The sequence below is a fragment of the Phacochoerus africanus genome, chromosome 1 (genome assembly GCF_016906955.1).
Source record: "Phacochoerus africanus isolate WHEZ1 chromosome 1, ROS_Pafr_v1, whole genome shotgun sequence".
Taxonomy (NCBI): domain Eukaryota; kingdom Metazoa; phylum Chordata; class Mammalia; order Artiodactyla; family Suidae; genus Phacochoerus; species Phacochoerus africanus.
In genome coordinates, this window is record NC_062544.1 from 195,197,838 (window position 1) to 195,211,047 (window position 13,210).

Genomic DNA, 13,210 nt, shown 5'->3' on the forward strand with positions numbered 1-13,210 from the left:
GTGTATATACTACAAGAATGGCAGATGATTGGTTTTATCAAAGTGCATGGTTGGAGCTGAGAGAGGAGGAAGCTAGTATGAGTTAAGTTTGGAAAGATAAGGTCAAGAGGCAAATCATAAACCTCATTGCATGACATACCATCAGAGTCACCATTTTAAATGTCAGGGAAGCCTTTGTATTTTCTTTTTTTTTTTTTTCTTATCCAGTTTGGATCTTATTCACTAAAGTTTAATTTTCGTGTGATGGAAATTATCTAAAATTAGATGATGGTAATGGTTGGCCAACTCTGTAAATATACTAAAAGCCATCGAATTACATACTTTAAATGGGTAAAACTTTGATATGTAAATTAAACCTCAATAAAGCTATTAAAACATGGAGTGAAAAATAACTTCTTGTTAATTGAGATTTCTGGGAAGAAGAATAATGGAAAATGAGAACTTTATAATCTGAGAAGCCAGGACTTACATTTTTGATAGCCATTTACAGCTGAGCAACTCTTACAGCTGAGTGACACTTAGGAGCTGAGAGACTTGACGGTGGCAAGTAATTTGACCACTCTGGCATCATTTTTTTCATCGCTAAGTGAGGGGTAATACTCTTCTGGCAGTGGTATTGCTAGGATTGCATGATAAAATAGATGTAAATGTCCCAGTACAGTTTATGACAGACACATGGTAAGTGACAGCTATCATTTGAATTTTATTATTATTTGTAAAACAACAGTGCTCTTATATGTTAAGGCTAGTGAAAAGCAGCACAATAAACTTTCATGGTTCTGAGTGTGTAAACCATAGACTGGAATAAGTCAGCTTTTGTTCAGGTCAGAGGTGGCAGTTGGACCCTGCAGCCACTGGGGCCACTGTCTTGTCCACCAGTAACAGCTCCTGTTATACCTACCCAGACCTATACAGAAGCATATACAGAAGCATTAAAAAAAATTATTTCTTAAATATTTCAGCCAAGGGATGTGACACTGGACAAAACCTTGTTATTTTCACTTCCCTCTACTGCAAACTTGATATTTCTCACAGAAAATATGCCTGACAGACTTGCTTTCTGGGTCAGCAGAGACTTCCATACTCATAGACTCCACTGACTTGCATTATTTATTTAAGGAAAGGGAAAGGAATAAAAAGCTAAATTCAGAAGCTGAAATTTCTCATAAAGAACAAAATCTAACCACTAAATTCACAGGGCCTACAGGCTACAGAAAAAAAAAAAAAAAGCTAATTACTGATGAATTTGAAGCAAGTTTCAATATTCTTTCAAAAGAAAGCCTGAGATTTTAATTAATTACTATATTTAATTTTATTCTATAGGTTCAGCTTTTAATAATAAATATACAAAAAATACCATAATGTAGCAAAAATATTTAAAATTTAATTTTAACTAGTGCTAAAAACGTCAATATTTTACCATGTCTCTGGTGATAGGTTGAAAGGCATTAAAACTATAAATCTTGTGTTTCTTGCATATCTGTCACTTTCACAGAGGTTCTCTACTCTACCCTGCATAACTACTCAGTGAAGAAGTTATTGTTGTCACTCATTTTTTGTTAATGAGGAATTGTTAGGGAATCATTGACCAAACTGCCCACCCTAACCAGGCAGGATAATAACTGCTTGCATGAGTTATTTCACAACAAGAGGTCCTGATAAGGAACACAGAACTGACAAGCTATGAGAGAATTTGGGAGAGGCCAAAAGGAGGGAGGAGATGCCAGCCCAAAATAGATCCTGTCAACCTCTCAGAATCTTTAGCTCTGGAATCCATCTTGGCTGAGAGATTCACATGCCATGAGGAAGGACCCTGAGTTAGACCAAATACGGGCATTAGCAAGATGATTGGCCAGAGACAACCCAGAAAGCTAATGTCATTACCATAAAACCTGAGAACTAAAGCCACATGGCAGAGCAGTTCTCATGGGTTCTCTTACTCTATTGTTCTCCACTTGAGCACCTCTTTCCAATAAATTCTTTGCATCTCCTTGGACAGTCATTTCTGAATGTTGAACAAAAGCCCACTCTCAGGTTCTAGAAGGGGTCTCTCTTTCCATAGCAGAATCAAACTCAAAGAAGAAAAGTAACTTAGCTATAGTCACAAAGCTAATAGGGACAGAGACAATATTCCAACTGAAATGTTCTGATTTGTGCTATTTTTCCAGCATAATCACTAGAGTTATTGAGATTTCACATCACATGGACAATGAATCTCAATATGTGGGATCATAAATTTTAAATATGAGGGAAAATCTATGTTAAATTAGAAGAATGATGCTGAATAAGCATTCTGCCTTTCCCATAACTAACAAAATAGCAAATGAACAAAAGAATGACTTTTAAAAAAATCAGCTGGCATCAACTAAAGAAAGGAATATCGTCTATTCCCCCAAACTTCAAAACTTAAAGTAAAGGAGTAAAGATAATGTGCGTAGAGAGGAGAGACATCATAAAAAGAGAATGACAGAATTCATGGGAGCTCTCAGTAAAACTCTGAAATATAAAGAAATACAAATTGCATGAATAGCATCTTTGTTCAAATTCTAACCAAGGAGTAATGCAAACACATGTTGGGAAAAATATATAAGTAAAGGAAATGAACAACAGGACTGACTAAAAGAAATAAAGCATCTAGGACCAGTGCTGACCTGGAACAATGCACTGAAATCAACATGCTCTCCCAGGGGAACAGAAATTCCAAATTCCCAACCAAAAGGAGTGAACCATCTTAACAATACATTTCCTGGACTTTCAGGAAACTACAGCCCTGGTAAATCTGGGTACCTCTGCCTTTGAGTTCCCCTCCTCCCCCCTCACAATTCTTAGGCTACAGGGAAATAGAAAGTATATGAAAGGCCCAGTCTTCAAACTATTGTAGAAGGAGAAAAGACACAATTCTTAAAGATAGTGAGACATTATATCAAACTGAATAAAAACCTTGCACAGAACCACCCAAGCAAAAACAAGATGACAGTATTCACATGGCAACAAAACAAAGGCATTACAGTAAAAGAAAAGGAAAATCTTTTGTATGATAAAAATCTAACCTAGAAGAAAACATATTCCCTCAACAAAGAAAATAAAAGTTACCATGCTGGGAAACCTGGACAGCTGCATGCAAAGCAATGAGACTAGAACACACCCTCACACCATGCACAAAAATAAACTCCAAATGGCTGAAAGACTTAAACATACGACAGGACACCATCCAACTCCTAGAAGAAAACATAGGCAAAACACTCTCTGACATCAACCTCATGAATATTTTCTCAGGTCAGTCTCCCAAAGCAATCGAAATTAGAGCAAAAATAAACCCATGGGACCTCATCAAACTGAAAAGCTTTGGCACAGCAAAGGAAACCCAAAAGAAAACAAAAAGACAACTTTCAGAATGGGAGAAAAGAGTTTCAAATGATGCAACCGACAAGGGCTTAATCTCTAGAATATATAAACAACTTATACATCCCAACAGCAAAAAAACCAATCAATCAATGGAAAAATGGGCAAAAGACATGAATAGACATTTCTCCAAAGAAGATATACAGATGGCCAACAAACACATGAAAAAATGCTCAACATCGCTGGTTATAAGAGAAATGCAAATCAAAACTACCATGAGATATCACCTCACACCAGTCAGAATGGCCATCATTAATAAATCCACAAATAACAAGTGCTGGAGGGGCTGTGGAGAAAAGGGAACCCTCCTGCACTGTTGGTGGGAATGGAAACTGGTACAGCCACTATGGAGAACAGTCTGGAGATACCTTAGAAATCTATACATAGAACTTCCATATGACCCCGCAATCCCACTCTTGGGCATCTATCCGGACAAAACTCTACTTAAAAGAGACACGTGCACCCGCATGTTCATTGCAGCACTATTCACAATAGCCAAGACATGGAAACAACCCAAATGTCCATCGACAGATGATTGGATTAGGAAGAAGTGGTATATATACACAATGGAATACTACTCAGCCATAAAAAAGAATGACATAATGCCATTTGCAGCAACATGGATGGAGCTAGAGAATCTCATACTGAGTGAAATGAGCCAGAAAGACAAAGACAAATACCATATGATATCACTTGTAACTGGAATCTAATATCCAGCACAAATGAACATCTCCTTAGAAAAGAAAATCATGGACTTGGAGAAGAGACTTGTGGCTACCTGATGGGAGGGGGAGGGAGTGGGAGGGATCAGGAGCTTGGGCTTATCAGACACAACTTAGAATAGATTTACAAGGAGATCCTGCTGAATAGCATTGAGAACTTTGTCTAGATACTCATGTTGCAACAGCAGAAAGGCTGGGGGAAAAATGTAATTGTAATGTATACATGTAAGGATAACCTGACCCCCTTGCTGTACAGTGGGAAAATAAAAAAAAAAAATTAAAAAAAAAAGTTACCATGCTATAGAACAACTTTTTGTGTGAATATAAATTGAACCAATAGGAACTAAAAACTAAAACTAAAAAGTGGTCTTGTATCATGTTTAGAATGAGTTTTTGTTGTTGTTGTTGTTGTTGTTTTGCTTTTTAGGGCCATACCTGCAGCATATGGAAGGTCTCAGGCTAGGGGTCAAATGAGAGCTTAGCTGGCAGCCTACACCACAGCCACAGATCCACAACCCACACCACAGCTCACAGCAACACAAGATCCTCAACCCACTGAGCAAGGCCAGGAATCAAAACCACATCCTCATGGATCCTATTCAGGTTCATTACCACTAAGCCATGATGGGAACTCCTTAGAATGAGATGTTTTAAAAGAGAGTGAGGGATTACTGACTTACAAATATATGTGTGATACTGAAGATCACATTTATTAAAAATTAATAAAGATGTTAAAAACACTTTCTCCAGAAAAATAGACATATGTCTGTAAATCAACTGATAACACAGAGGAAGGAGTTGGAAAAAATCAATTAAGCAGATTAAAAACACAGAGATTAAATGCATAGAGGCAAGTTAATAGACAGAAAAGACAGACAAGTACAAGAGAATCTAATAATAAATGGTATCCCTGAAGTCAAGAATTCAACAAAAAAAATAGAAAAACTAAAATACATAATACCAAAAATATTTCCCTCCAATGAGCGTTGATAATGAAACCTGTATTGGGAAACATACAAGGTTTGAGGGAAATTTGAAATAGCATGCTCAACGTTTGTTAAGAACTGTAAGGACAAATGAAGAGTCCTCCGTACATCCAGGGAGAACAAGTCATATACAAGGAGAGAAATAGAAAATTGGCCTCAGACTTTACTGTACCAAATAATAACAAGCTAAGTCTACAATGAGCAAAAGAAACTTCTACCCAATGACTTCATACTGAGCAAAGCTACTGTACAAATATAGGCAAGTAGGAAGAATCCAGAGAACAGGGTACCCATGAACACTTCTTTGCAAAATTACTTGGAAATGAAACAGCCAACATCAAGAACAAAAAATGCATAACTGCTGGGGAGCACAAAATACCATTAAATACAGCTATAATAGGAAACTACTGTGCAGATATGGTAATAGAATACTATTTTTGTATACCTGAAGCATATAAAAATTATAATAAAATTGGAGATAGGAAGAAGAGAATAGAAGAACGATGTCTATTGTTCATAAAAGGGAGTGAATTGATACAGAGTTAAATTAAAACATAGTTTTAAAAAATTGATGCTAACTTCTGAATGTTCCATAAAGATTATTTTTTTCATATCAGAAGAATTTTTTAGGCAATATCTCTTGTGAAGAAAAATTAATTTCTATAATATTTCCAATTACACTGCAGTGTTTCTTCTCAAACATTCTAGTATGGTTAAATTATTTTCATTAAAGAATGCATAGTTGTATTTAATAAAAGTATATTTATATCAGTCTTTCTTATGGTATACATATGTATATATGCGTGTGTGTGTGTATATATATATAATGATTTCTGAAACAATGTAGAACAAATGAAAACAAAGATTATATTTGGGTCATGAGGATTTCTACTTTTTCTCTTTCCTCCTTCTCATAAAAACCTTGTATCAGATTAATCAAAAAAGTCCTGCAACTGAAGAATTTTAAACCCAATACTTTTAAAAAGACTTTAGCACTTACACAGCAGTACCTGAGGGACAGAAGGGTCATCATGTGAAAAAAAAGGTGACTTGAATGAGTTAATTTGATCAGCAGATAGTTCTTGGAGACAAATACTAACAATTTAACAAAGATTGACAGAAGTGAAAAGGATATGTAAAAAATTCAGAGAAAGTACAAAAAATATTCAATTAAAAAATAAATTTACCTGGACCAATTGTCCTGTGTTTAGAACACATAAGTAAAGGGAAGAGAAGGAAGAGGAGGGAGGGAGGAATAGAACTGGGAGAAGGGGTGGAAGGAAAAAGAGGAGAGAGAAGGGCAAAGAGAGGGAGGAGGTAGCTAGGGAGGAGGAAGAATAGAAGGAAGGAAGAGAAGGATGAAACAAGCAAAAATTCTATTAGGTCACATTTCCCTGTGTGCTAATTAAAAGAATAGAGTAAGTATTTAAACAAAAAGGAGAAAGGAGGAGAAAAGGAAAAAGAAAAAAAGTACACAGAGGTCTACAGAGATTGAGTAGAATATCTAGGTTTACGAAGCTAGCAAATATCATAGCCCAGCTATCTCCCAAAACTCTTAGGGTATCTTGAGAATTACTTCCAAATTAATTTAATAACTTAAAGACTAAATGTATCTACCTACCCCTAAGCTCTCCTCATGGATACTTTAAAAATTCTGAGAACTTAAAAAAGAAAGTCCTGTTGACTGGGACGGGTGGACAAAGCAAAAAAAAAAAAAAGGTAGAAATTGATTCAAATTGTCCATATTTAATTTTCACCCCTAGGTCACACAGAAAGATATTTTAATTATCCAGATGTTTGCTCTCTAGTTTGAAGGAGCTGGCCAATTGACCATTACATACTCCAACCTAGCAGCTGTTGGGCATCCACTTTTGTCCACTCTGCTTGTTCTAAGAGGGAAAATAATTGGGCTCATATTGGGTCTGGAGGCATTATCATAAGAACGAAGAGGTGTAACCCTAAGTACGCCCTGGCCAGGATCCAGATTCTTGGTCTTCTGCCTACACCAAGCAGATCTGCTTCAATATGCTCTGTATTCTCCTAATCTGTAACTTCTAATCTGTAACTTCATATTAGTGCATCTGCCAGGATAGTTTAACTCCTCTGGATATTGTGGACAATTCTGATTTCTGCCATCCTCACTTTGCCAGACTGATGACATCTCATCTCATCTAGAATATCACAACAGCAGTAGCAGTGGAATGGAGTGTAGCACATCAAGAGTTAAATGTTTCCACCAAGCTGTGGCACATATGATGACTTTTTGAGCAGAGCAGGCCTAATTTCCCAGGTAAAGAGAAGTATAAACACCCATAGGCCAAATTCTAGAGCAGACCCAAGTATCAAGGGTTAGTATTAAGACCTTGGACAATCAAAATCATTTACTGACTTCTCCTTAAGTCCTAAATAGAGGTATGGGGTTATACTATCATTAACTTAGCTATCTTACCTGAAATATTTTTTTTAATTCATACACTTAACTGCTAAACTGTACAAAGTTATTTTGATTTATTGCCAGTTTTGAACTGAAGCATAATTTATCCTAAAGAATAATGAATCATTTTTATGCCTTCATGAAGAAGATAAAATTGCAGTGGCATTAGGGTAGCCACTCTCCATATAAAGGGTGACACCTTGCTTCCTTCTTTCCTTGGTCTTTCCCATCCAATGTATCACAAATAGGAATTTCTAAAATTGAAACAGTTGAAATGAGACACCTGAAGACCAAAGCAAGCATAGGTGAAAGACAGCCACTTGCTTCATGTATGACTTTCCCCTAGGGTTTTGCTTTCTCTGGTAGAGCAGCTGTGATCCACACAGTGGGATGCTGTTGGGGTGACAATGATAAAGAAGGGAAAACTCTGTCCCAGATTTTTGAGCAAAGTATTGTTGAGCTCAGGAATCTAGGCCAACTATACAGGAAGATATCCAAAATTGGCCAGTAAAATGTTTCTTTCAAGGTACCTTATCCATGACACTTATTGTGATGTTAATTTTATGTTCAACTTGACCGGGCCATGGTGTGCCTAGATATTTGCTCAACATTATTCTGGGTGTGTCAGTGAAGGTGTTTTGGATGAAATCAGCATTTGGATTGGTAGACTGAGTAAAGCAGATCGCCCTCCCTAAAGTAGGTGGCTCTCGTATAATCAATTGAGGGCCTAAATGGAACAAAAATCTGGCCCTCCCACAAGAAAGAGGGATTCTTCCCACTCCCTGACTGAGTTGGGACATGGGCTGTCACATATCTTCCTACTTTAGCTGAAATATTGGCTCCTCCTGGGTCTGGAATCTGCAGATTTTGGATGGGAACTTGCACAATCAGCTCTCCTGGGTTTCAGGAATTTGGATATGGACTGAAATTATACCATCAGTTTTTCTGGTTCCACAGTTTGCCAGCTGCAGCCTCCATAATCTTGTGATCCAATTCCTTATTATAAATCTCTTTCTGTATACATACATCCATTTGGTTTTGTTTCTCTAAAGAACCCTGATTAATACAGTTGTCCAGAGTTTTATAATCTTCCAGTGTTTCCAGTGGCTAGATTATCTAAAATAATAACAAAGTACAACCCACGTGTCATTGTTTAGACCAGTGATTCTCAAACATTATTATGCAGATATATTCCTAAGGATCTTGCAAAATGCAGATTCTGACTTATAGGTCTGAGGTGGGGCTTGAGACTTTGCATTTCTGACAAGGTCCTGGATAATGCCAACACCAGTGCTGCAGATCCATGTACATACGCTGAGCAGTAAAGATCTAGAGTAAAGTGACCAGACTTCTACAGGCCTAGCAGTCTCTGCTGGATTATAATCAGTCTTGGGCCCTTTCCTACATCAAGGTAAAGCTATAGTTAAAAGTCTAAATCGGGAGTTCCCGTCATGGCGCAGTGGTTAACGAATCCAACTAGGAACCAGGAGGTTGCAGGTTCGGTCCCTGCCCTTGCTCAGTGGGTTAAGGATCCAGCGTTGCCGTGAGCTGTGGTGTAGGTTGCAGACATGGCTCGGATCCCGTGTTGTTGTGGCTGTGTTGTAGGCCGGTGGCTAAAGCTCCAATTAGACCCCTAGCCTGGGAACCTCCATATGCCACGGGAGCGGCCCAAGAAATAGCAAAAGGACAAAAAAAAAATGTCTAAATCGGGGGTCATCTGTGAGGGAAATGAATGTCCCTCACAGTTATTGGTCTCTATTTCCACTATCAGCAAGCCACAAATTGGCATCTATCTGTGCATGAAGAAGAGAAATAGAAATGGATAAAAACAAAAACATTTCCCCTTAGACAGAAACAATCCACTGTTCCAAGTATTATTTTCTGGCTACATAACTATGCAGGCAAAGCTCTGTCCTCTGAGTGGAACTAAGTCTGTGCTGCAAAACTTTGCTTCCTTAGAACATTCCCGTATCAATGCATTTTCTTGCATCTAAGCTTACTTGCCTATCTCAACACGACAGAGAAACATCCATTTCTGAGTTGCTTTTCATGGTAGCAAGCTTATTTATTGATAAGAAAAATTATGCCATATATTAAAATGCCATTTAGCCAATTTTGGAAAGAAAAACCTTCATTTGTGAACTCAAATATGCTCTTCAATACCCATATTAGAGATTATAGAAAGTAAAATAGGGACTTCATTTTCCATTTTGTTTTAGGTTAAAAACTTGCAATAACTTGTCCTGACTTGACAAATCACTTGCTTAAGCAGTAAATGCTACCACATGTTTACCCAGCAGACACCAGCTTAATAAAACATGAAAATACTTCAGCATGAATGACAAGAGGCAGGTGCAACTTTTATAAGAAAACAATATGTTCTGTTTTATCCAGACTTCCTTACAGTCAGCCTCATGAATGGAGGTAGCAGCCCTGGCTAGAAGACCTGGCATTTCATCAGATGTATTACCTATTCTTTGGACTACACAGTATTTTCAACTGTTTTGTGACAGAAAATACCATGCAGGTGTGAAACAAGGGACTTGAAAGGTGCTTTCACTCACTTTACATTATGAATTCCATCCAGTGAAACTGTTCACTCCTGTTCTTTCCTCTTAACATCATCCTGAATTTCTCATTTCCTTGGATAGGTATTTTGACACTTGACACTTGTAAAAGGAGCAAAAAAGCAAAATTTTCTAGATAGACATTTCTCTGTTTACTACTGTGAGAGAAAGAATTTCTCTTTTGAGAAGTCAGATGCTCTGATTAAATAATCTTCATGTATGTGACTATACTTATTTGTACTTATTTAATACATTTAAATAGGTATACCACTAAATTCAGATTGTGTGCAATGTAACATTATTTGATGATCTGAAAGACTCCTAATGTTCATGACAGATGTGTGGAAATGCTAGTTAATAGTGTAATCTAGCAGAGTAAGTGCAACAGGACGTTTTTACTAAGTGCCAAGGCAATAATGGTATGCAGTTGCTAGATTGCTGAAACAAAGTGAGTTATTGGCTCACATAGGTATTATCTAACATCTGGATCATGCTGTTTCTCATACATAGAAAAATCATTAGCCTAATGAGTTAAGGTTGCTTGACACCTTATACACATGGGCTTAGCCATTTAGGTAAATTATCTCAAAGATCTGAAGATGGTCTTCAGGGTATGAAAGTTTTCAGTGTCTTCAATACAACCAGAAAATTCATTTGCATCTAATAAAGTGAGGAAGTTCTGGTGCCATGAAATGAGTAGTATAAAACATTTTAACCCCAGAATTACACTTTACCCTCTGTTTTACATTCTTACATGAGAGTCATGAACACTGACCCATTCTTGGCCCACCCCTCCCCTCCCTGGCATCTCCCACCAGACTCTTTGGTAAGGTATGATAGAATGATAGAACTGATTCTAAAAATCAGGTTTTTGTACTTATTTAATGAAAGTACAATTTTACAGCAGTTTTCATTAGTAACACAAGTTATAAGCTCATAAAAGTGAAGGGAATTAACATTTACTTGAATGGCCAGTCAGGTAGACACTTTATTTGCACTAAACACATAATCTCAGTCTCAACTGAAAATCCATATGATAGTTATTAATTACACTTTCTAGACAAGAAAACAGAACCTGCAAGAGTACAAATATGTCCCTGGTCATGTAGTTATCAATAGAAAATAGAAACGTATGTCCATGAGATTTTGAAACCTATCTTTATTATATATTCTCCCATGTATATGATAAATTAAGATAATTTAACCTACTCTAAACAGTTTGCTTGATTTACAGTGCAGAGAATATAGTAGTACCTATAATCCTGCCAGCCAGAGATAATAATTAATATTGAATGGTTTTACATAAATTTAAATTTTAGAAATTGAGTTTCATAATGTGTGTATCTTTTATAATCAGTACCTTAATAACATATTATTACCATTTTCAATATTGTTAAATGTGCTTCTAAACATGAATTTCAAGGCTAAATGTTATCCTATGGAGATACCATAATTCAATCTCTTCCCTATAGTTGACTATTCCTGTTATCTCCAAGTACAATTGTTCTTTTAAAATAAAAAAGGCAGTAGGAAACAATGAAAATAACTTTGAAACAATGAAAATAACCTAGAAATACAGAAAACTGAATCCTAGATTTGTTATTTGCCAGCTCCGAAAACTTAAGAAAGTCATTTAAACTTTCTGGTGTGATTTTCATCTGTAAAATAAAGAATTAGAGTAAATAACATATTTCACATATTTTAGATTCTATGATTATAAGAATACTATATAAATTATTCTAAAACTCTGATGTTCAGAGTGGATTACTGTTAACCCAAAGACATAGGCAAGTATACCCTTGTGTTTCCCCATACCTGAACATCTACTGAGACTGAAATACTCCATTCAGTAATTAGAGTGCACATATGAATGACATTTGAGTTTTACCCTCAAGAAGTTCAAAATCTATTGGCCAAAAATGAAAAGATCTTAAACATAGGATGATAATTTTTCTGAGGGAGTTTTTCTTGTTTTGTTTTGTATTATGTTTTAGAACTAGCATGACTCATAAAACTATTTGTCAATTTCCCAGGATCATGCAGATACCAAAGCTAATATTTCAGCACTGATGATATGTTTCTGTAGAGATTGTAGCTCCCTTTCCACAAACAGTGCCCTATTTGATCTCACAGCAGGCCTGGAAAGTGGGTAAAGCAGCAAGTTTATCTGTGTTCGAGAGACAAGCCAGAAAGGTGAAGTTAACTTCCTCAAGGTCATACAATTAGACGGTGAAAGTCAGGACTCAAACTGATTACTTTTGTCAGTCTGGTGTTTTTACTCTTTCTTTTGCCTCATATCAATTCTTTGAAAATTTTGTTCAATTTTAGATTAGAATCAACAATTAGATCCAATCATCTAATACATTTAAGAATCAGATTGATATAAAAACAACAATGTATAGACCACACTATTTCCCATATTCTCCCTTTTTCTAATATCAAACTTCCTAATCACTTTGAGAGTAATAGAAAGATAGGGCAGTACTGGACAATGATAATTTGAAGAAGAAAATGTATTTATTGAATCAGAATAGGACAATCTGGAGGAGAATGTTTTACATGTGTTAAGAAGCCTTATTTAAAAGGAGTTAACAATTTGGGCATAAGTAACTGGGGGTTTTAAGGTTATGCTGAAATATCTCAGTAAGACAAGGGAGAAGAGGCTATGAAATGTTTACAGGAGTGAAGTAACCTGAGAAAACAGGTGGAGCCAGGCTAAGTGAGTAAAGGATTTTCCTTGGCCAGAACCCAGGCTACACAGGTTCCCCTCAGCATTGCCATGACTAAACTACCCCCCTCCTGGTAAATATATTATGATAATAAAATTTCAATAACAAATAAATAGTAAATAGAACAGGGCTGACTTAGCCTTCCTAGTTTTACTTTGCAGAAGGATTAAAGAGAAATTTGTGCCAAGGACAAAGGATGACACATACAAATTAAAGTCAAAGGGAAGTCTTCTTTTCTATGCCTGCATGTTTGTTAAATTCCTAGATACCACAGGTCAGCCAGACCTCCTATTGGCTTTGGCAGTGACTGACTATATTAAGCTCAGGGTTTGGGGCATCCTCACATCTTCTCTGCCTTTTCTATAGGATT